This window comes from Meleagris gallopavo, chromosome 13, assembly GCF_905368555.1.
Source record: "Meleagris gallopavo chromosome 13, MGAL_WU_HG_1.1, whole genome shotgun sequence".
Classification (NCBI taxonomy): Eukaryota; Metazoa; Chordata; class Aves; order Galliformes; family Phasianidae; genus Meleagris; species Meleagris gallopavo.
In genome coordinates this window covers 18,519,041-18,539,689 of record NC_139416.1, presented here as the reverse complement: position 1 = coordinate 18,539,689, position 20,649 = coordinate 18,519,041, and the positions used below count along the sequence as shown (strand labels likewise).

The following is a 20,649-nucleotide window of genomic DNA, read 5'->3' as shown; positions in this document are numbered from 1 at the left end:
AGGTCAGCTCCCCCTCGCAGGCAGGGATCCCTGCACTGCAGGGCAGACACCAACACAATGCTCCCTCGCACATGGATAAAAGCATAAACAAAAGTTGCTCTTCAAAACAGCGTTCTGGGATAGCGGCAGATTTCTGAAGGCAGCGCCGGGCTGGCCGTGTGATCCCAGCAGGGCTGTGGGACCAGTCCCAGAGATCTGCTGTGCAGCAATGCAGAAATGAGAATCGTTAAAAGGTGGAGGCAAAGGGACAGTGAGGACGAAAAGCAGCAGATCTAAAAGCAGAAAAGAGGCAGTCGATGGAGAAAACAGCACAGAGCCGGACCGAGCAAACCAGAAGTGTCTCTTAGCCTGCTTCATTCGTTCTTAGGTTCATTCTTAGGACAACATACTACGAAACCAATTTCTAAAAAGGGGACCTATAGGAAAGGGCAGAACGGCCTCGAGCCAGGGCCCAGGTTCCAAAACAACACGAATCCGTGCCTGGTCTCCTCCAATCCACCGCCTCACGACCGACCCTCATCCCAGCGCCAATACCTGCGCACTGCCCGGCCCCGAGCGGGAGACGTCCCAGTGCCGCCGGCGACACTCGGGCACGCGGTGGCGCGCCAAGGGAGGCGCGGGGCTCTGCGGTGCCCCGGGGTGCGGAGCGAACTCAGCACTCAGCGCCGGGTTGCACCTGGCAGCCCGAGGCTGAGCACTTGCCGACAGAACTCCCGCAGCCCTCAGCAAACCCAGCCGTAAAACAAACGCGCCGGTAAAACGCAGCACGCCCGGCTCCACGCGCGCTCTCCTCCCTCGGTAACGGCTCCCGAGCCGCACTGACCGCACGGCCCCGCACCGCCCGCACAGCGCCAGGGGGCAGCCGCGGCCCGCAGCGAGGGGCGGAGCGGGGCGGCACGGAGCCGCAGAGCGGAGCTGCCCGCATCGCTGCTCGGACGCTGCCTGCGGGCGCTTGGAGCTGGGGCTCGCGGGGGGGGAAACGTCGTTTGGTTTGGGGCTCGGTTGGGCTTTTTTCGCTTTTTCATTCAGCCGCAGAGCTGCAGAGGAAAGACGCGTTCAATCCGTCTGTAACACTTCGCACAAACGCGGGGCAGGTGGGCAGCGGAGGGAAGGGCTGACTCTCCCCAGTAAATTTTACCTACTTCTCTCACACCATCAATATTAGGAAGAAAGCAAAAGAACTTTCTAAAACCCCAAAGCCCCGCGTGGCGCCCAGCAGCAATGCCACATTCCCGCAGGGCCCTCGGTCAGGGGACGCTCCTTTCCACCAAGCACACAGCAGTGGGTCACACGGGTAAAGCATCTAGAAAGTCACAGCCCAAGTGCAGCATCAAGCTGAACAGCACACTGCGTGCCAAGCTTTCTAAAGCTGTCTCCGAGGCAAACAACCTAAAACTGGCCTCCAAGCTGACGTGTGTCTGCTCGGCTCCACGGGCGCTCTGCCTTCATGCCAGTTCCTCATCCCCTGCCCTCACCACGGGCACGGCCCTGCTGGTCCCTGCACGCTCTTTGCCCTTCTCCTGCCCTCTGCGGGGCCACCAAAGCCACCCCACTGCCTCAGGGCAGCGCTACCGCATCGCACGGAGGGGGAAAGGGGCATCGATCATGGAGTCCGATTTTAAAAAGGGGAAAAAACATACAAAAACAAGAAGGAAGAAACAGACAAAGAGTCTCAATCAAACCACAAAGCGGCAAAAGAGGGAAAACAAGCAGAAGATGGCAGTTGTTTCCCAAACCCTGGCTAAATGGGGGGATCAAAATGGGGGAGGCACCAAGAGAGGAGCAGGGATGAAAGGGAGCGGTGGTGAGAAACAGAAGGGTACGTGAGTCTGAAAACAGCTAGAAAGAACAAGGAGAGGAGAGGAGAATGGAAACCTCTGATATCAGCAGGAAATGTTGTGATTCTGAAGATGAAACAACTCCCAGGGAAAGAAATTGGGAAAAAATACCCCTGTGTATTGCACACAGCGAACCCGAGCAGCAAACGAAGCGCAGAGCAGCGGCGGCCGGCCGGCACAGCGCCCTGCGAAGGATTCGCTGCGGGAAATGACATCCTTCATCGCACCCACACTGTTCAAAGACTGCTCCTGCTCCAGCTGCAGATGTGGCTTAAAAACCCGAGGAGGAGGCCCATTCCCCCACAGCCAGACTATATATTCTACGGCCTCAATATTATTGCCATAAAGGGAACAGGAGAGATGGGGCACGAGGGATACTTAAAACTTCCAAACTCATTTGAGACAAATAACAGGGGACACGCGAGGAGTTTAAGAAAAGAAACACGACGGCCTTCTTACTTATCTCTGAAACGATGACAGCAGTGTTTATCGTGTGCATTTCCACTGTCCCCTGGCAGGCTGAGGGCTGCATTCCTTTGGCCCGCCGCCAGCGCATTAGGAAAAAATGCCGGGGAGAGGGAAGGAATACATTTACCAGAAAAAAGCTGCATTCCTTCCAACCTTTCTGCAGCTTCTAAAAAAATACAAAAAGCCTCCTTCAAACTGCTCAGTGCCATACCAATTTCCTGTGTAGACCTGAATATTAGTGTATGTTTTTCTGTGTCTCCTAAGTTTCCCAAGTTACCTAATGCACGCTCAGCATGGAGCATTTTTAAATGAGTTAGTCTTTATTGAATTATGATTTCCAGCAGTCACTAATAACAAAATTCAAATTGCTCCAGCAGACGAGGATTTTGAGAATGCTGAGAAGAAACTGAGTTTTTAAGAGAATCTCGAAGAGCCACCCACTGCTTGTGTATAGTAACCGTGAGCCTCTTGATGGAATACTTCAAATAGTTAATTAGATTTACTCAAAAAAAGAAAAAAGAAGAAGAAAAAAAACCCTCAGTCATTAAGAGTTACCACTCTGGGAGACACTTGATAAAGGATTGTTATTGCTGTACCTATGGCTTAGTCAAAAGTGAAGCTAAAAAAAAAACTTGTTTTAAAATATAGTTTCAGGTTTTCCTCACACTGTCCCTGCAGTCGGTGTGATGCAATTAGCAACACGTCCAAAGGGGAAAAGGGAACTTTTATTCCATTAGGACTTTTTTTTTTTTTTTTTTTTAACCTCAGGAATTCCTCCAGGCTGCTAAAAAGGTGTTTTTTCAAGTAAGAAATAATAGGGACACTTAGAGACCGTGCGCAGTCACCATCCATGAGGTTGAGAACCACAGATCACCTGCAAACTGAATTTGTTCTATTTTGTTAACCATTTATTTTGTCTTTACTGGCTGTTCAAAGGGAAGTGCGATAATCCCACTGTTCCTCACTTGCTCAGCAGGGAGTTTAATCTAATAAAGCTATTACAGCAGAATGGATTAAAGCAACGTGAAGCATTAGTAATTTGAGGAGCAGTTAAAGAATGTTAACGCTGAGACACTGCGCGCATTCTCCTAAAAACATTATCGCAGAGATGAAAGTAGGGCTTCTACTCAACGTGTCATTTTTCAGGCTCAGAATTTAATTCTTTCAGTCTCCTCAACCAGATGTTTATAGTGCAGAGCAAGATGCTGCCCATTACTTTAGAACTGCTGAAACCAAAGGCCGACCAGAGCGGGAAGACGTCGCCTTAGCCCAACTTTTGATTAATCTCTCTGTTCTAACAATATCTTTGTTAGGAGACACGTGTGACCAGACCATCTGACAGGGCAGGCAGAGCCCCGTGCTGGGCTGGGCCAGCTGTGGCATGGATCTGACAGGCAGCAGCCAGCCCACGGCAGGGGGTGGGACTGGATGATCTTTAAGGTCCCTTCCAGCCAAAGCCCTTCTATGGTTCTGTGATCTGCTGCTCTATCACAGCAGACCTGTATTCCCGATCTGCATCCGTTCCTGATCTGTATCTATATTCCTGAGCAGCACGACCAGAGGATGCCAGTCCCAGGGGTGCCGCATGGCATTGCCCCAAAGACCCGCGGTGGGACTCGGCCGTGGCTCATGTGAAGGATGGGGCCCACGTGCCTGATCTCAGACTGGAAACTGCTGCCCAGAGGGCACAGGGCATATCTGGGGAGACCTCGCAATGTGGCCACACCAGGACACACGGGGCAGCCTGCAGCAATGGAATCCCCAGCCAAGTCACCAAGCTGCATTAACCAGCACTCACAATTCCCCTTCCGATTTTCTTCACTAGACTTCCTGTAAAATAAATATTTAACTAGCTACACGGCAGCACAAGTAAAGGCACTGGCAGTGGGATTTTTTCCTAGGAACTTTTGGGGAAACAAAAGAACTGGACCTGAAGCAAGAAAATAGCTGGCAGCTTAAACACAGAAGAAAGAAAAAAAAAAAAAAAAAAAAAATCTATTGCCTGTCCATAATGCAAGTTCCTCCACTTAATTCGGTCACTGGTTAATTTGTTTCTTTGTTTAATATGATAGAAACCCCAGGGATCAAATCATTCACATTGAAATTATATTAGTACTTTATTTTCGTCATTTCTGATTGCTCTGAGCAAGCATTATTGGATAGTTTGATCACTGGATACAGAGAAAGTTACCATTTAATTAATATGAAAGGTGCCTAAATTTTGAATAATATTGAAGAAAAAAGCCTTAGGACGTGGCAGGAGACTCACATGTATTATTAACTCCTACTGCTGTATTGACTGTCAGCTTTTGGGTGCACTTGGAGATGTCAGATTCAATCTGCAAAGCCTTACATTGTTCAGAACAGCGGTCAGAAATGCCCGTTTCTCACCAGGCACAGCCACACGACGGAGATGCTGTGTGTTACTAGGGATGCTGTGTGACAGGGCTGCCAGAGACTTTGCGCCCACCGGGATGGCACCACTACCTCTTCGCAGGCATGGTCTTGGCTTCAAGGGCCAATCATCAATGCCAATTAAACAGTAAGTTTAAATCAGATCATTTCGTGAAGGTATATTGATAGTTTGAGAATCATAGAATCATTCAGCTTGGAGAAGACCTCTACAAACTCTAAGTCCCACCCAAAACCATCCCACCATGCCCACAGCCACATCCCTCAGTGTCACAACCCTGCAGTTCTGGGACACCCCAGGGACGGTGACTCCACCACCACCACACAGCCTGCGCCGCTGCCTGCCCGCTCTCTGGGAGAAGGAATTGTTCCTGATATGCAACCTGGTACAACTTGAGGCATCACCTCTCGTCCTATCAGTTACCTGGGAGAAGATACCAACCCTCCTCACCACAACTTCCCCCAGCCCTGGGGCAGCACGGCCACCCTTGTACACAGCACCACTGCCACAGCTCCCTGCCCCGCTCCCAGCAGCGGGGGTTCCATGCAACGCAGAGCCCAAGCTGCCCTCGTCTCAAGAGGAGTGATGCTGTGTTGTGCGTTTGGTAGAAGAGACAAAAGTCTGAGGGTAATTAGCACGAGAGGATAGCGAGGAAAGCAAGCAAACTGGGGGAAACTGGCAACAGGATTGGAATTAGAAAAAAAACAATGTTAATAAGTAAAAGAATTCATTTTAGAGGCAAAAAGCATTGTGGATTGACAGTATTCTAAATGAATAAAACTGGAAAGCAAAGCATGCTGTTGGACTGTCCTGCAGCGTGCACAAACGCAGAGGCTAAAAACATTGTGTTTTTCCATTTAATTCAATAGGTTTAGAAAACATATTAATCTTTGCACCCTAGGGTTTATGGCAACCTCGAATTATCTGAGAGCAAAAGATGCACGTCTGAGGAACAGATCGTGCAGCACCAGTGCTCCCCCAGGACCAAGAGCAGCCGGCTCCGGGCCAAGTGCGTGCCCTGCAGCGTGCGGGAGCCGAGCAGCCTGGGGACAAGGCCACCAGGCACCGCCTCCTCCCGTGGCACAGGCAGGTACTCACTGTGACTCCGTGCATTTGTTGCAAGCAGGAGCAGCCCTGGCATCGCAAGGCAGCCTGCTCTGCCTCAGCAGGAAGGCAAATTATTTGTGATCCCAGGGCTCTGGCTCAGGAGGGCTGTTGGAGAGGGGTCACTAAGCCAATGGCTGCTTCTGCTCACGCTGCTGGATCTTCATGACGCCCCGTAGAGGAGCGGGACTCGCGATGGCATCGTCCCTGAGCACCACGAGGGCAGCTCCTGGCGTGGGTGCTTAATCCTCAGTGCAGCACCATGGGGAAAGTGCCCAGGTATCTCAAACAGACCTGCAAAGTATTTTACCTAACCCGGATGCCTTTCATTTTGCCATCCACTATTTGTGAATGCCTCATATCATCTGTGCAGTTCTACCTGCTTCCATCATCCTTCATGGCTTACAGGCATTGTTTACTTGGCACGTCCCCTCTGCAGCTTGCACACACACAAAACAAAAAGCAATCTGAACAACCTGCTCCGACAGCAAACAGAATTTGATTCTACCTGTCCATTTTATTTTTTTCTTTTGTTTTGTGATATATTCACAACAGCAATGTTTGGCTTCCTCATAGGCCTGGTATGAATGGTTCCTTTCATTAAAAACATTAATTATTTCAACTTTAACTCCTAACAAGGCTTTGAAAGTCTAAAATGCTGCGAGCTATGAGGGACAAAAAATAAGGATACTGTTAAAAACATGTATTATAAACGGTTCCTTAAACCCTGGTGTGGGATCCTTTTATCATCCCCTGTGCCGAGGTTAGTAGGTTATTAACCTGCACCCCGGGGGAGATGGGATGCACATCAATTATATCAATTGAATAGACAAATGAAAATCAAATTAAAAATTTAACACACGCAACCATAATTACAGCACAGTGCTTCCAACAGGAATTTCATCTGAGGAATGAAACGTAGAAATGCTTTCTCAATTTTAGCTGAAATCCACAGCAGCAGGAAAAAGTACCCAGAGGTTGGTGACCTGATGGCACAGGAGGTTTCAGGACGGTCCGTTCCCAGCGCCGCAGTGTGACACAGTGTGCCACAGCCTGCCAGCAGCCCTGGACCTCCGAGTGGAGCATTCCCAGCACAGAACCAAGGCACACCCTGCTCCCTTGCTGTGCAGAGCTCACAGTGAGAATTGCAACTGGGTTTGCACTGACTTGCAGAACATGAAGTATTACAAAGCCCTAAGCACCTGTCCTATTGCTGCCTGCAACATCCGTGATGGAGAGCAGCACCTCCTGAGTTTCATCTGCCACACAGCAAGTCTCAAGATCACCATTACAACCTGAGACAAGGAAACCTATGCTTAGATTTTAAACTGTAACAGTTCTGCTCCTCTGGATGCCAAACCCCGCATCACCTCAGGGCCTAAGGGAAAAGAGCATTTAAAGCCATCCTTTGGAAGAAGTCTTTCCTATGTCTGCCCTCCTCCCCCGAGAAATTTTGATTGCAATTTTAGACCGAGACACAAAAATATTTAGCTCATTTAAGTAATTAAGTGTGCTTATGTTGTGTAATTACGCGTATAAAAACAGTTGCAACCCATCTGCCTTCCATGCTATTTGCACAGCACAGCAGTGATCCCAGAGCGTGAGGTTCCCCAGTGACCGCCAGGCTGGGCCCTCCGCTGCCACCGCAACGGGAACTGGGCATGAGAAGTGTGATGGGCACGGATAGGAGACTTCAGTGCCTGCAGGAAAGGGCAGGGAGCAGAGAGTGGGCTGCAGAGAGCAAGGAGAGGACAGCCAGGACCTTAAGAGAGCTGCAGTGATGCAAACAGGTTTGTTCCCTGTTTGCCTGAATAAAAGAATGCAAGAACAGCCCTTTCCCAAAACGCCTGTGTCCTGAGACTAACAGCTGGCAGCTACAGACAGTTGTACCATCTGTCTTTAAACAAGCGATCCATTTTGAGGTTGCAGAAACCAAAACCTCACCAGAAGCAGCACCAATGAGCACCTCTAGGACTCCCACAGAGGCTCAAGGAATACAAATACAGAAATCGTGTGGCTCCTGCAGACGCCCATCAGGGCTTTGCCTGACAGAGCAGAACCCCAGCTACGCCTGAGCACCTCCCTGCTCAGCAAGACAGCAAGCAGGGCCAAGCATGAGATAGCAAAGGTCAGTAAGTAACCACGGCACGGGAACAGAAAGGGATTTGGACGGATCTTCCCACTGCCAATGAAGAGTCTATGTATGATGTTCTTTTCTTACATTTGATTTCAACACTTGTGAGACCAACTTGTCCCTTTGACATTTCCACATATCATCATCCACCTGAGCACCGTGCAGTTGCTGTTGATGATGACAGAAAGTATCAGTGCAACCCAAGGGAAAATGGGTATTTTTGGCATGAAAAAACAGAGCGAGAGAAAAACATGACAGAACCAAACCCTCCCCTTTCCTGCACAGACATGGCAAAGCCTCTGCCAGCAACGTTCCGTGGTCTGGCAGCAGCAGGACCCACAGCAGTGCCAGCCCACAGGCACGGTGCTGCCTGCGCAGCTCAGCACAGAGCCAGCTGCATGGCAATGGCTCCAATTATCTTACACCAAAGTTCGGGAAGAAGCAGAAGGCTCCACTGCTCTCTGCGGGTTTGCCTGTACCTTCATCACTTCATCATTTGGAAGCAGAGGACAATTACTCAGAAACAAACACGGAAGGAAAGCAGCACAGCGACAGAGCTGTGCCATTTTAATGCTATTTCTGTCTATATAAAATCTTCTGTAATTTGTTTACGACTCCCGGATTCAACAATAGTGTGCAAATGCAAACCCATTTATGTTAATGTCCCCTCTCACTCAGATCAGATTCTGAATAAAAATTAGGTAAATACTCTGTTTGAAAATATACAAGATGAGAACTAGTTGGGGAGGGAGCAAGAGAACCTCCAAATGCACCATCCTATCAACCACATTTTTTTTCTTTACTTAATAACTTAAGTGTACTGTTAGTGAAATTACAACCTGCTTGTGACACAATAAATTTACAACAAAATTCATTCCATAAATTATTCAATTTGCTGACTGCAACTACACTGAGAAATATCACCATGAGCAGATGATTAGCATGTGAAAGGAAAGCCATCTCTAGACTGAAACAATCACTGTCACACCTCCATTTGAAGATGCCTGGTGGAGTTTTGTAAAATTACCATTAAGAATACACATTTAAGGCTTTGTAGTTTCTATAAAAGCGTTAAGTATTTGATTTACATTAGATTCATTTGTTCTTTCTTCAACTGTCTCTTTTTCCTACAAACTATAAACGTTTCAATAAATGCTGGCTCAATCAAGTGTGCATTAAAACAAAAGAATTTAAGCTCAATAAAAGTGATGAATCAGAACTAGAAGTGAACCTTCCCCTCCCTGCCCTCCCCTTGCCACACAGTTGCTGCAGCAGGAGGAACAGACAGATTTCATAGCAGAGACGTGCAGAACTGGCATGTCCCACATGGCCATGCACTCATCAAGGGAGAGACCATGGCCTGAACCACCAGCATGGAGGCTTCAAGCCTACAGGAAAGAGGAATACTTTCTCACCTTGACAAAGAGAGAGCTGGTGAGGAATGTTCCCATGCAATACCATATCTTCAACCAGATAAACAGCAGAGCTCTCAACAGACGAACTTGGCATCTCACAAGTTAACCTGAGCCCATTTCTTCTGACTATCCACAGAATTAAAGTTTCTGCAACATTTCAGCAACTAGATCAGCAGTCTTCCCAACAACTAACAGGAGAATAACACCACTAAATGCAAACAAAGATGCTGAAGCTCCGACAGCACGCACTGCAAGCATGAGCAAAATCAATGGAAATGCCTTCCCAGGCTGCTGAGACAGCTTTCCCAACATTTGTAGTTCTTTCTGAGCCAAACAACCACTAGCCAAGTATCCAGGTTTTAAGCATCAGTAGGTGAACCAGCCACAGCTATATATCCCATACACCATTACAGCATAATGCTAACATCAATTCCTCACAGCAACCCTTAAAAATATTCCAACATAATAAGAAAAAGAGTTGAATCTTCCCCTACTACTCTCCTTATATACTAATTGTCTTTCATCCCAAGATGGGGGAGTAACTGCTCTGAAGGCATCCCTTACCTCTCTGCCGAGCAGCCCGCATCACACCCAGCTGGGAGAGCTGATGGATGAGTTCTAAGCAGCATGCTCAGGTGATCTGGACGAGTTTATCAAAATGCCTCCATGCTATGCCTCCATCCAGCCCTGTGAAATGTAGACATCTTGTCGTTAGAAGGATTTAAGTGGCTCCCAGCACCTTCACCTCCTGCTGGGTTTCCCAGCTAGAAAAATTCAAGGAGTTTATGTAAAGAATTTGTTTTCCTGGAAGGGAGGAGGAAGAATTCTTCTTGCATCTAGGCATCAAAAATTACATTTTTAGACAGTACTTTTTAAAATAAATCCAAAAGCAGTTCCCAGGTGAATCAAAACTCACTGCCATGACAAAATTTCACTTCTACAGATATGAGTGTTTAAAAACAATAGCTACAATTTTAAAGCCAAATAGTGACATTAATCACTTCCTCATCAACTGTTCAGTCAGAACTAATGAAAGGAGGGGAAAAAAAAAAAAGAAGAAAAAAAAGGTGTTCTAGAAGCAGTGACCGCAAGGGTCAAAAAAAAAAAAAAAAAAAAAGCTTTTTGTTCCTTTACCCAGAAACTTTATTGGCTCTACGTAAGACTGCACTTCTCCATCCATTGACAAATGGCTTTATCTTCTCTTACATTGAGTTCATTATCAGCACTCAGACATGTTCCCTAACTCCTTCTCAAAGTCTCTCCCATCTGAAAGCAGTAACTTACATTATTCATAAGGATAATCGCAAATATGCAGAGAGCTACAGACATGTAATGGAGAGCCTGACTTGTATCCGATCCAAATTCCACGTGTTTCATGGAGCTTACGACTCTCCCATAAATTTTGCTGCATGGGCATGCCTCCATCCCCAGCCACTCCAGTCCCAGAGCAGTGGCAACTTGGGAGAAAGTTGTCATGTCCCCCTCCCAGCCCAATAGATGCGTTCTGCCATCTTCTCAAGGATCCTCCAGTTGGATCTGTCTGTCCTTGCACGCTGCCTCCTTCCTGTACACAAGGCACAAGTGGCATTTGCACCCCTAAAAGGGATTCTGGAAGTTATGTGAAATACAACACTTTTAAGAGCACAAGGAAAGCAAAACCAAGTGACTCGTTGGCAGTGGCTGCATGAAAAGGCCAAGGAAAGTCAGCACCCTGCTTAGCACTGACTGCTGGACTGCTTCTCTGCAGTTTCTTCACCTCCAGCGGTAAAAAGAAACCTCTTCCTCATCTGTGCTGCATGGAGCAGCTGAGGCAGCAGAGCCCCATGCCCACTGCTGCAGGCTCTGATTGCTGGGCAGACACCTGAGGGTGAAACCAGCTGAATGCACCTGGAACAGCCAGGGCTCAATGGAGCACCAGCAGGGGGGTTGTTAAAGGGCAACAGGTAGGAGAGCAGGGACCAAAGGGGTGACCCTGAAGAGCTCTCCCATGGCAGAGGCTGTGCACTCCTGCACGACTGGAAACATCCCAATCTTTGGGGATATCGTTATTAAATAACAGTAATAAAGCAACAGATTAAGAAGATAGAGATATTTCTAAATGCCTCAAACTCGAGACCAAAAAACATTCCTTCTATTAAAATTCAAACCCTCCTGAGCAGATTCTTGTCATCAGATGTGTTCTAATAAGGAAGAAAGAGATGACACATTCATAGCCACAGTAACCAGTAATAACTGTGTAACTTCAGCAGAAGACAGAATCATGGAGACATTAATAAGTGATGAGATCACAAAACATCTGGAGAAACGCGAGCTGATATAAAAGTAGCCAGCAGAGTCTTACAAAAGGGTAAATCTTGTTTGATAAATCTGCTGGAATTTTTTAAAGAGGTAACGCAGACTTCAGACAGGAAGAAAACATCGGACATAATCTATTTGGATTTTAAAAGGTTATTTGACACATTGCAGCCCACAGGCTGGTGGATTAAAGCACTGCCAGTCAAAAAATGCACCAACTCAGAGCACACAAATAAAATTAAGGCAGTTAACAGCTTGGTAGCGTTAGCAGTGAAAAACTGGGAGGGGGTGGGGGGAGTGGGGCAAATTGGAGCTTGTTTTGTTCCGTGTGAGATGGAGAGGAAGACATCACAGCACAACCAACCAACCAGATGGATCACATCATAGAATCATCGTGTGGAGAACACAGAGCAACGTACTGCATAATGGTCACAATACTCACTTTGATTATACAATGAGGAGTTTTAATATCAGAAGCTTTATGAACAATGATGCCTTTGGAAGAGATAGCAGTAGCAACTGAGGCGGGCTCTAGGAATGGCAGCAATGCATTCCATAGTACATAGAAGAAGAAAAAGAAGAAAAAGAAGAAAAAGAAGAAAAAGAAGAAAAGTGCACAGGAGAAAAAGACCCCATCGTAAGATCTGCCTAGATGCTCTGGTCCCTGCTCCAGGTAACAGCCACTGCTGTGCAACGTTAGCAGGCGGGCGACCCATCATCATGGGCCCAGCTGGGAGCGGCTGCTCCACCGCAGGCACGTCTCACCTGGCTGGCTGTGTGCAGCATGGCCTGGGCTGGGCGAGCTGCGCTTCTGGCAGGCAGCTGCAGGGGAAAGCTAACGCAGAATTCATCCCTGGACATAATGCACGAATCTTGATTCCATTTTCTGCACGTTGATCTGATTACTCTTTGGGACAAAACATGGAAAAACAGACAAGTTCTTCCTATATGCAAATAAATTAGTCAGCGTAGATGTCCAACCAAATATATGCATATAGAGCAATACTTTCATTCTGCAAAACATTTTGCCATCTCTAGAGATAAGGAACACATATGAAATCAAGCCTCTATTTCCCACACTAATCCATGTTAATAGTGCCGTTAGTAGCACTGATCTCAGCTCAGCTACCCCCATGGGCTGGGTTCTGGTGGCTGGCCCTGCCAGGAGGATGCTGTCAGAGCATTCTGGGACAAGTTTCTCCTGAGATGAAACTTTAGGTGCAGTCACAGAACAGGGGAGCAGAGGAACTGCATAAATAAATAAATAAATGTACCATGGCTTGTTTTCAAACACAGCCCACAGTGTAGCAGGCTGCTGAGGCAGCAGCACAGGCTTGAATTTCAATTTTTATTTATTATTTTGTTGTGCTCTCTGTATTTTTCTTACAGCACAGAGAAGGAAAAAAGCAATTTTCAAAAGTTTATAACTCAGCTCCACTGCAATGAAATGTCATTTGGGAGACCAAAAACTGGGGAAAGAAGGGCATTTATGGCAAATCTTCATCGCCGGTGCTTTTTCTTCTCTTTACAAATGTCTGTAGAAAACACCAAGAGAATTAATGCTTACAGAAAAAAAAGTCACCAAAATGCCACAGTGGAATATGTTAAGAAATCTCAATACTGTATACATCTCTCCTTTTAAGTGCACAAATACGGAGGTTAACGTACAGATGCTTGTTCCTGGGATGGAAGGAGGTGCAGGGTTTGGGGCCGGGGGATGAGGCAGTCATGGCACTGCAGCAGGCTCCATGTTGGTTGGCGGCATCCCAGCCACATGCTCTGGTGGCAGCAAGAAAGAGAGGAACCACTGGGGTAAGCAGAAATTGTAATCTAACAGCCATGAGCAAAGCCATCCCAACTCTGCGCTGTTGAAATAAACGCTGAGCTGCCAGCAAAGCACAGGGTGGGACATGAGTCACTGCCATGACCAAGGCGGTGAGTTTGCACAGATAAAAGAGCCAAGAAGCAGCACCTGCACCTTGGCTCAGCGCATTTGGGTCACCACTGGATCTCAAACATTGCTCAGAAGCACTGCGCTCCAGGGCACTCAGAGCAAGGCAGAGTTGTACCCGCACACATTTGAACATCACGTCGTTGTTCCTAGCAGTGAGCCCAGAAGCCTCTGTCCTGTCACTGAGCAGCAACTCCCTAAAAGATGAAAATCCGCAGCAGCTGGACCCATGAACAGCCACGCTGTTTCCAGCTCTGTTCCCATCCTCAACCCACTCCAACCCCCATCCGCATCCCCATCTATGTATAAAACCATCCAGCACCGTCCCCATACCACAGATGCTGCACAGAAGTCACCAGTGCTGCACAAAATGGCCCAGAGGCACCATTAGGCACGGTGTGAAGCAGGAAGCAGAACACCAAAACAAGAATGTGCACGGTGACACATGAAGCAGGAGGTGCATGTGGAGTGTGGCATCCTTCCCAGCCACAATAGGGTCTTAAAATAACTCCTACAGAGGCTTTCTCTGTAAAAAGCACAGTCAGTGAAAAGTTACACTAATTTAAACAAAATTAATAAAGAAATGTTCTGCTTCTTTTTATCATCTTTCTACCTCTCATCATTTATCATGCAAATTAAATTGCAGTAATAGGAAATGTAAAGAAAACAAACTCCGTAGTATATTGAAACCTCTATCCAGCAAGAGATAAGGGTGAATATTAGAAGGAAAGGTGCAGAAAATTAGCTGTCCATACAATAACTGGGAGGGAAACTGTTTTATTTAGCCTGGAGGGATTTTTGTTGCCAACTGACTAAATTAAAATCCAGTCTATTATACCCGGTATCACACCAGAAAACGCCTTTTCCTTGCACTTTTAGATAAATTTTCATTGATCTCATTTTATGCATGATTACATTTTTAATGAGATGTACAATATTTCCAAGCTCATTCTCAATGTCTTCTCTCTCTGCTGCCTGTGTTCCCTGTGCCCCCTCCCACCGTGCACGCTCCCTGCCTGTTGGATTAACACTTCTGATAAATTGCTAGACCAGAGAGGAGCATTACTGAGATGAAATAAATTACTTCCATCTTTTGCAGCTCCAAAGTCGTAAAGTAACCTTAAAAATGCCCGATGTCTAATTATGCCACCTTGCAATTCCTTCCCAAAGCAATCATTTTATCTCGTGCAATGATTTTATTTGTTATCGGTAACCCCGCAATGCACACACACTGCTGGTAGGAGTCACCTTCCTCGCAGCAGCACCGACCACAGCAACCAGTGCTCTCCTGGAACCTGGAGCTCTGCGGCAAATAAAGGAGTTTTTAAAGGCAAAGAACAAAGCAGGTGACCGGCCATGAGCTGGCCTGCTGCCAGACCACGGGGATCTTGACTTTAAAATATTAGGCAATAATTGATTTTCAGCGTTGAAAACTTGGCTCATTCCCAGAAGTCTTAAACTTTATTTTCTTCCTTTGACTATTTTTGGTAAAGTCATTCCCTTTAAAACAAAGGGGGAAATTGCAGAAGCAAAACACATGAAAACGCTCTGCTTCCAACCCACCATTAACTCCTGGCATTTTATTTCCAATCTGGTTTGAGGGTAAATTTGCTGTGGATGGGATTATTTGTCCAGTGGCAGGCAGAGGTCAGAAACCCTGTACGGCCCCAGGCGATGCTAGGGGACACAGGAAGAAGAGAAGAGAAGGGTGGATATTAGGGAAAACTTCTCTGAAAAAACAGTCAGGCAGCAGCACAGGTTGCGCAGGGAGCGATGCGGTCACCTCCCTGGGGGTGTCCCAGATCCGTGGAGATGTTCTCTGAGGGACGTGGCTATGGGCACGGTGGGGTGAGTTGGATCTGATAATCGTACAGGTCTTTTCCAGTCTTTCTTTTCCAACCTTAATGTTTCTGTGATCCTACGAGAGGAAGGCACAATTGAGCAGCTTCAGCTCGAAGGGAAGCATCAAGAGGGCATTAGGGGCTCAGACCTGGGATGGCAGAAGTGAGGATGAGTAAAACATCCTGCAAACAATCGGAGGAAAGAAACTTCAATGTAAATCCACATTTCATGAAGAATTTACCATTATCCAGCACTGCTTTGAGGACTATTTCTCTCAGAAGGCTCCCGGCACACTGACACGATGGGCAATGCAAATCCTGCCAGATGTGTAAGGCCATGAAGCAAAATGCTTTCCTGCCCTCCCAAACAGCTGAATGGGACTATTGCTTACCCATGAAAAATTATTGCTACCAAACCAGCATCATTATAGGCATCAGAAAAAGGGGGCCTGAAATAAGAGCCAGAGTGTGAGAATAAAAGGAAATGTCCTAGAAAGGCTAATGCTTGGAGAGGGAATATACTTCAGAGGGCAAAATCTGACTCTCCAAATGTACCCCAGTTTCTATTAAGCTGTAGCTGTGAAGGACAGACAGTGTGTTTTCAGGCATAAGAGTCAGGTCTTTGTGATGGGCTGAAATTTAAAAACTGTAGAACTTCCATAGCTGAACTCTATCAGGGAACCATTATAACAAAGCACTGCAGCTCAGCTGCTGCAACACACAAGCATGCAGAGATGCACATAGCCACACACTGGGATGTTCAGTAGATGAAGCAGATGGTGGACTGGGGTCAGACTGACAAAGAACCATCCTGTGCAGCCTGAACGGGCTGCACATCCATGGGTAACGCTTAGAGCGGGCAGCAGGGCTGCAAACCTGCAGCCAGAATGTGCTTCTTATAGGCAAGGCAGCTCAAACCCATCACAAAGCAGTACGAGCAGACCAACAGAGTTAACATTTTAAATACAAAAATCTGCACATTCATGTGGCTTCCACATGTGCCCAACATGTCCATACACTATTTACATTCGTTCTGGCTGCCTGCATTTCATATGTGGCTTTTTAAGCAAAACATTGTAAAACCTAAACACAATTTCTCTGCGTTAACTGCTACATGCGGTCCTGTATGAAATTTAAATCACTGAACCGCCACTGCTTCTTCAAAATATTGAGGTTTGTGACAAGATTTTGTATGGGAGTAATGTGCCATTGGGTTAAATGCCAGGCCCATCTGTCCCAGGACCCCTCCGGCAGAGGCCAGCAGTGGTGCCCAGGGACGTGAGCCCTGTGCCAGCATCCGGGTGGGACCCTGCTCAAGGAGCACTTCAAGGTGGGCTCTACCCAAAAACGCATCTCTGGACACCGCTGCTTGCAGCAAACATCCAGGTGCGATCCACACTGGTGCCTGCTGGGACCAGGGCTGTTTTCAGAATAATCCCAGACATTTGGCAGGAAAATTACCAGAACTGCTGGTACACTGCATGTACCTTTTAACACACAAAAGCAATTACTGCCTTCATTTAAAAGGGTCTCCAAATGAACCCTGTTCATTGGCAGGGAAGTCAGAGGGCTTGAAGAAGTTTATGCGTAGGGATGCAAATGTCAGGGCAGGCTGGGGCGAGCCCAGTCCCGCACACCCATCCCAGCTTGTGTCTCCTTTGACACAGGCACAACCAACTCCCACACCCTATTATTGCTGCTACTGCTTTATTAAAATGCATAAAGCAGCCAGAAGCAAAGACACCAATAAATTCTTCTGTAAAAGCAGAAATGTTTTTTTCAAATGGCTCCCTTAACACTAATAATCACAGCTCTCTTATGTGTACTTGACTCTGGTTAACCTTTTTCTGGCACTTTTTAACTTCTCCGAGTCAGGTACTAATATGGAACTAATGTGGGGTTTATTTTCCCTATAGGAATAGCAGAAAGAGCACTGCACATTATCGTAATCACGCAAGCTCCTTCCAGAAACTGCAGGACTTTAGATCAAAGCATCCGCATTATGGCACAGGAAAAGAATTTAATAACAATTGTGGGACTAAGCATTTTTTTTTAATGTTAAGGGGTTTTTATTGAATATTAATCCTATAAAATGCTCCTGAAAGTTGGCAGAAGGAAAACTGATGTCCCAAATAGTTCCCGTGACTGTCCCCATTGTGGGGATGCAATTGCAATGTAATCAAAATTCATCATGCCATTAGCAGAAGGACAACAGGAAAGGAGACACTTTCTCCCATATCATGCTGCTTGAAACAATACGAACTGCGAAAACAGAATGGAGCACGTAATTGTCAGCCCTCGCTGAGCACTTCCAGTTTGCATGGCTTTTTAGTTCATAGCTTGCAATTTCTTTCAGTACAAGTCATACTCAATATCTGCACTTTCTACTTTGTACCTTCTATTAAGGATTTTCACGGTGAGGATATCAAAGGGTGGGAACATCTTAGCAAAATACAGCATGTTACCAGACCATATATTCTACTGTCACCTCATCTGGTTTTAAAACTCCCAAGCAATTGAGTTTTCTCCCATATCTCTGAGGGATACTTGCATAGTCGCATGGAATTCACAACTGGTTGCTTACTTCCCCATTATTATATAAAAATTTCTTTTGTTAAATTCAGCCCTCACGTCCAGATTATGAGATGAGCATCCTGCAAGATGACACCATTCCATTGCTGCGCACAGCCTCTGGCACTCCTGGCACTGATGTGTCCACTCAGCCCCTGCGTGGCCAAGCTGCAGGAATTTAACTTTCATACCCTCTCTTCATAAGTCACCTTCTCAGGTCCCCACTCCTCACTGCTGCTCAGAGAAAAGCACTGAGTTGGTGTAGGAGCACAGCACTCCCCCAGCCGCGGCCCAGGACAGGGACATCATTGTTTTTCTGCTCCTTAGTGTGACTGTAGCTGCACTGCTCATTTTTCTTGTAGGACACCTTAAACTTGTAGCAAACTTGCTGTCTGTTGTTACCCTGCAATGTCTGCCAGCACTGCTGCAGCTCAGGCCCCTTCCTATGGAATATACCTGTGATGGATTATTACTTTCATACACAGGCAGCAATACCATCTGTATTTTTCAAGGCTGAATTTCATTTTTCTCCTTCCTGCTTTTATGAACAATTTGACATCATACCTGTATAAACCTCCTCCTCGCTACTCCTCATTCTGCAAGATTAGTCCAACGATGTTTACTTCATCACTCAAGCTATTAAAATATATTAAAGAAAATGCATAGAATTAATTTAGGATCAGTCACATGGCTGTACACCAAATCTCAATACAAAAATAAAAATTTTGCCTTTACTGTTCTCAGTCTTCCACGAGGTGGACAGAACTTCTACCTATACTCCCAGAACTAACGTTCATCAGGAGCACTCAGACAGGAACCCTTCCTTCCTTCTAGGTTGGGTAACTGGGGAAGTGTCTGAAGACTGGGAAGGTTCATGCAGGAAATATTACTTTTCCTCCCCTGCCAGAGCTGTTGCAAGCATTTAACAATTTCTGTTTCAGTACTACCACAGATACTGGGATAGGACTTGGATTAGGTCCAAGCTCCTTACCACAAGACCCACATCTACAGGGCAACCCTTGAGCCTCTGCACATCACTTTTGTAACGCCATCATTTTTTTTTCCTACTAAAGAGCACTCAAGAAACTTCAACACTGCTGGTGGGAAGCTGACCGTGTAACAGCCCTCCACTCATGGCCAAAGGCAGCCAGTTTTGAGGAGATGAACACACAGCAGCCAGCCTTTCCTGCAGGCTTTGTGTGGCTCAGAAGGAAGTGAATGCATTTAACCCTCCAGTACCAGGCTGCAGTATTTCTTTATTATCTTATTCATATATCTCCTGAGCATTTCTCTTTTAAACATTCAAAGAGAAAACTTCAGGGCAACCTAAAGGTAGGCATCTTATTGTAGTACGAGAACAAATAAAACAAAAGGAGATTATCATCTTGACAATCTGTTTAAAAAAAAATCAAACCAAAAATGCGAGAAGTCCTGCCTGCATACCTGTTTTAATGTAGCATGCAGGCCATCCGAGATATATAAACAACAAAACCTCAAACACTGTCGACATCTGAGCGTTTTGAAGTTGCTGCAAGCAATTTTTTTTGCAAGAAGTCATATAATTATTTGTTCTTGAGATGCTGAATCAACTCAGAAGTCACTGATAATTCAATCTCTATTTCCGAAGAGCAAATCTCACACTTTCAGTGTGATGCTAATGAGTGCTGCTAGTGAGATGTTGCCCAGCTGGTCTGAGAGAGGCTGGAGTGGAATCCCTCACAGAAGTGGAGGAGGAGGCTGATGTCCAGGTGGCCAAACATAGGACAGAGGACAGAAGAGTTGGGCACATCAGCACCAAAAGGAATTCCAAGGACAGAACAGATTACTATTAGAGTGAGATGGCTGTGTTACAAATAAGGGTACAAACAGAACAGAAGCACTCCATGAACACTGTTAGGAAACACCCAGACAGCACACCCACGTGGGATGAAAGGAGCAAACCAGCCTGGTGTACTTCTAGCCAAGGGAAGCATCAAGCTAAAACCTGACAGGCCCTGGATACGCCTTGTGCTACCACTTGGTAAAAGAGTGGCCAGGAGAGATCTCTGATCCACCAACATGAACTGAAAAAGCTAACATACAAGGGTCATTGCAGAACAGTGGAAGAACGTGAGATTATACCCATGCTCATGGAGAGCAGGCGAGACGACTTGTAACGACAGATTACTTAACCTGACATCAATCCTCACCAGAAAGTAATGAAAGTTAATATAGATTTTGATCAATAAAATATTAGAAGATGGGAATAAAATTAACTCAAGTCACAAATGTTTTGTACAGAGTCTTGTTGAACAAACATTGATTTTTAGGTTTTGCAGCACTGTTGGAATCTGAGCCAGAGCCCTCGGGTGCAGGCGGCTGCACAGGGCTGTCCCTGCCCGCTGTGCAGCAGGTTGTCCCAGTGCAGTGGGTGGGGGCACCGAGCCCCCAGAGCAGCTGGTCCCAAGCAGAGCCTCGCTGCTGGACAGAGGTGAGAAGGCAACAAGCCCTGCCTTCCGTAAGTACATCTTGGAGAACTGGGTCACACCATCAACAGAAACACACACAAAACCCATTATAACACGCAGTCAGTGCCTGTGCCTGCTGTACCCTATCAGCCCGTCCCACCCAGCCAGGTGG

At 46.5% G+C, this 20,649-nt stretch overlaps 1 long non-coding RNA gene across 1 annotated transcript in view; it reads right to left on the bottom strand.

Moving 5' to 3' along the window:
• The window catches only part of LOC116217144 (uncharacterized), a 334,578-nt gene extending 318,939 nt beyond the window's left edge, over window positions 1–15,639 (bottom strand). The window contains exons 1-3 of the long non-coding RNA XR_014886142.1: window positions 13,336–15,639; window positions 12,433–12,574; window positions 9,937–10,059 (exon numbers count right to left, since the gene is read on the bottom strand). This is a non-coding gene — a long non-coding RNA (uncharacterized LOC116217144). The remainder of the gene's footprint in view (window positions 1–9,936; window positions 10,060–12,432; window positions 12,575–13,335) is intronic.
• Between the last annotated feature and the right edge of the window lie 5,010 nt (window positions 15,640–20,649).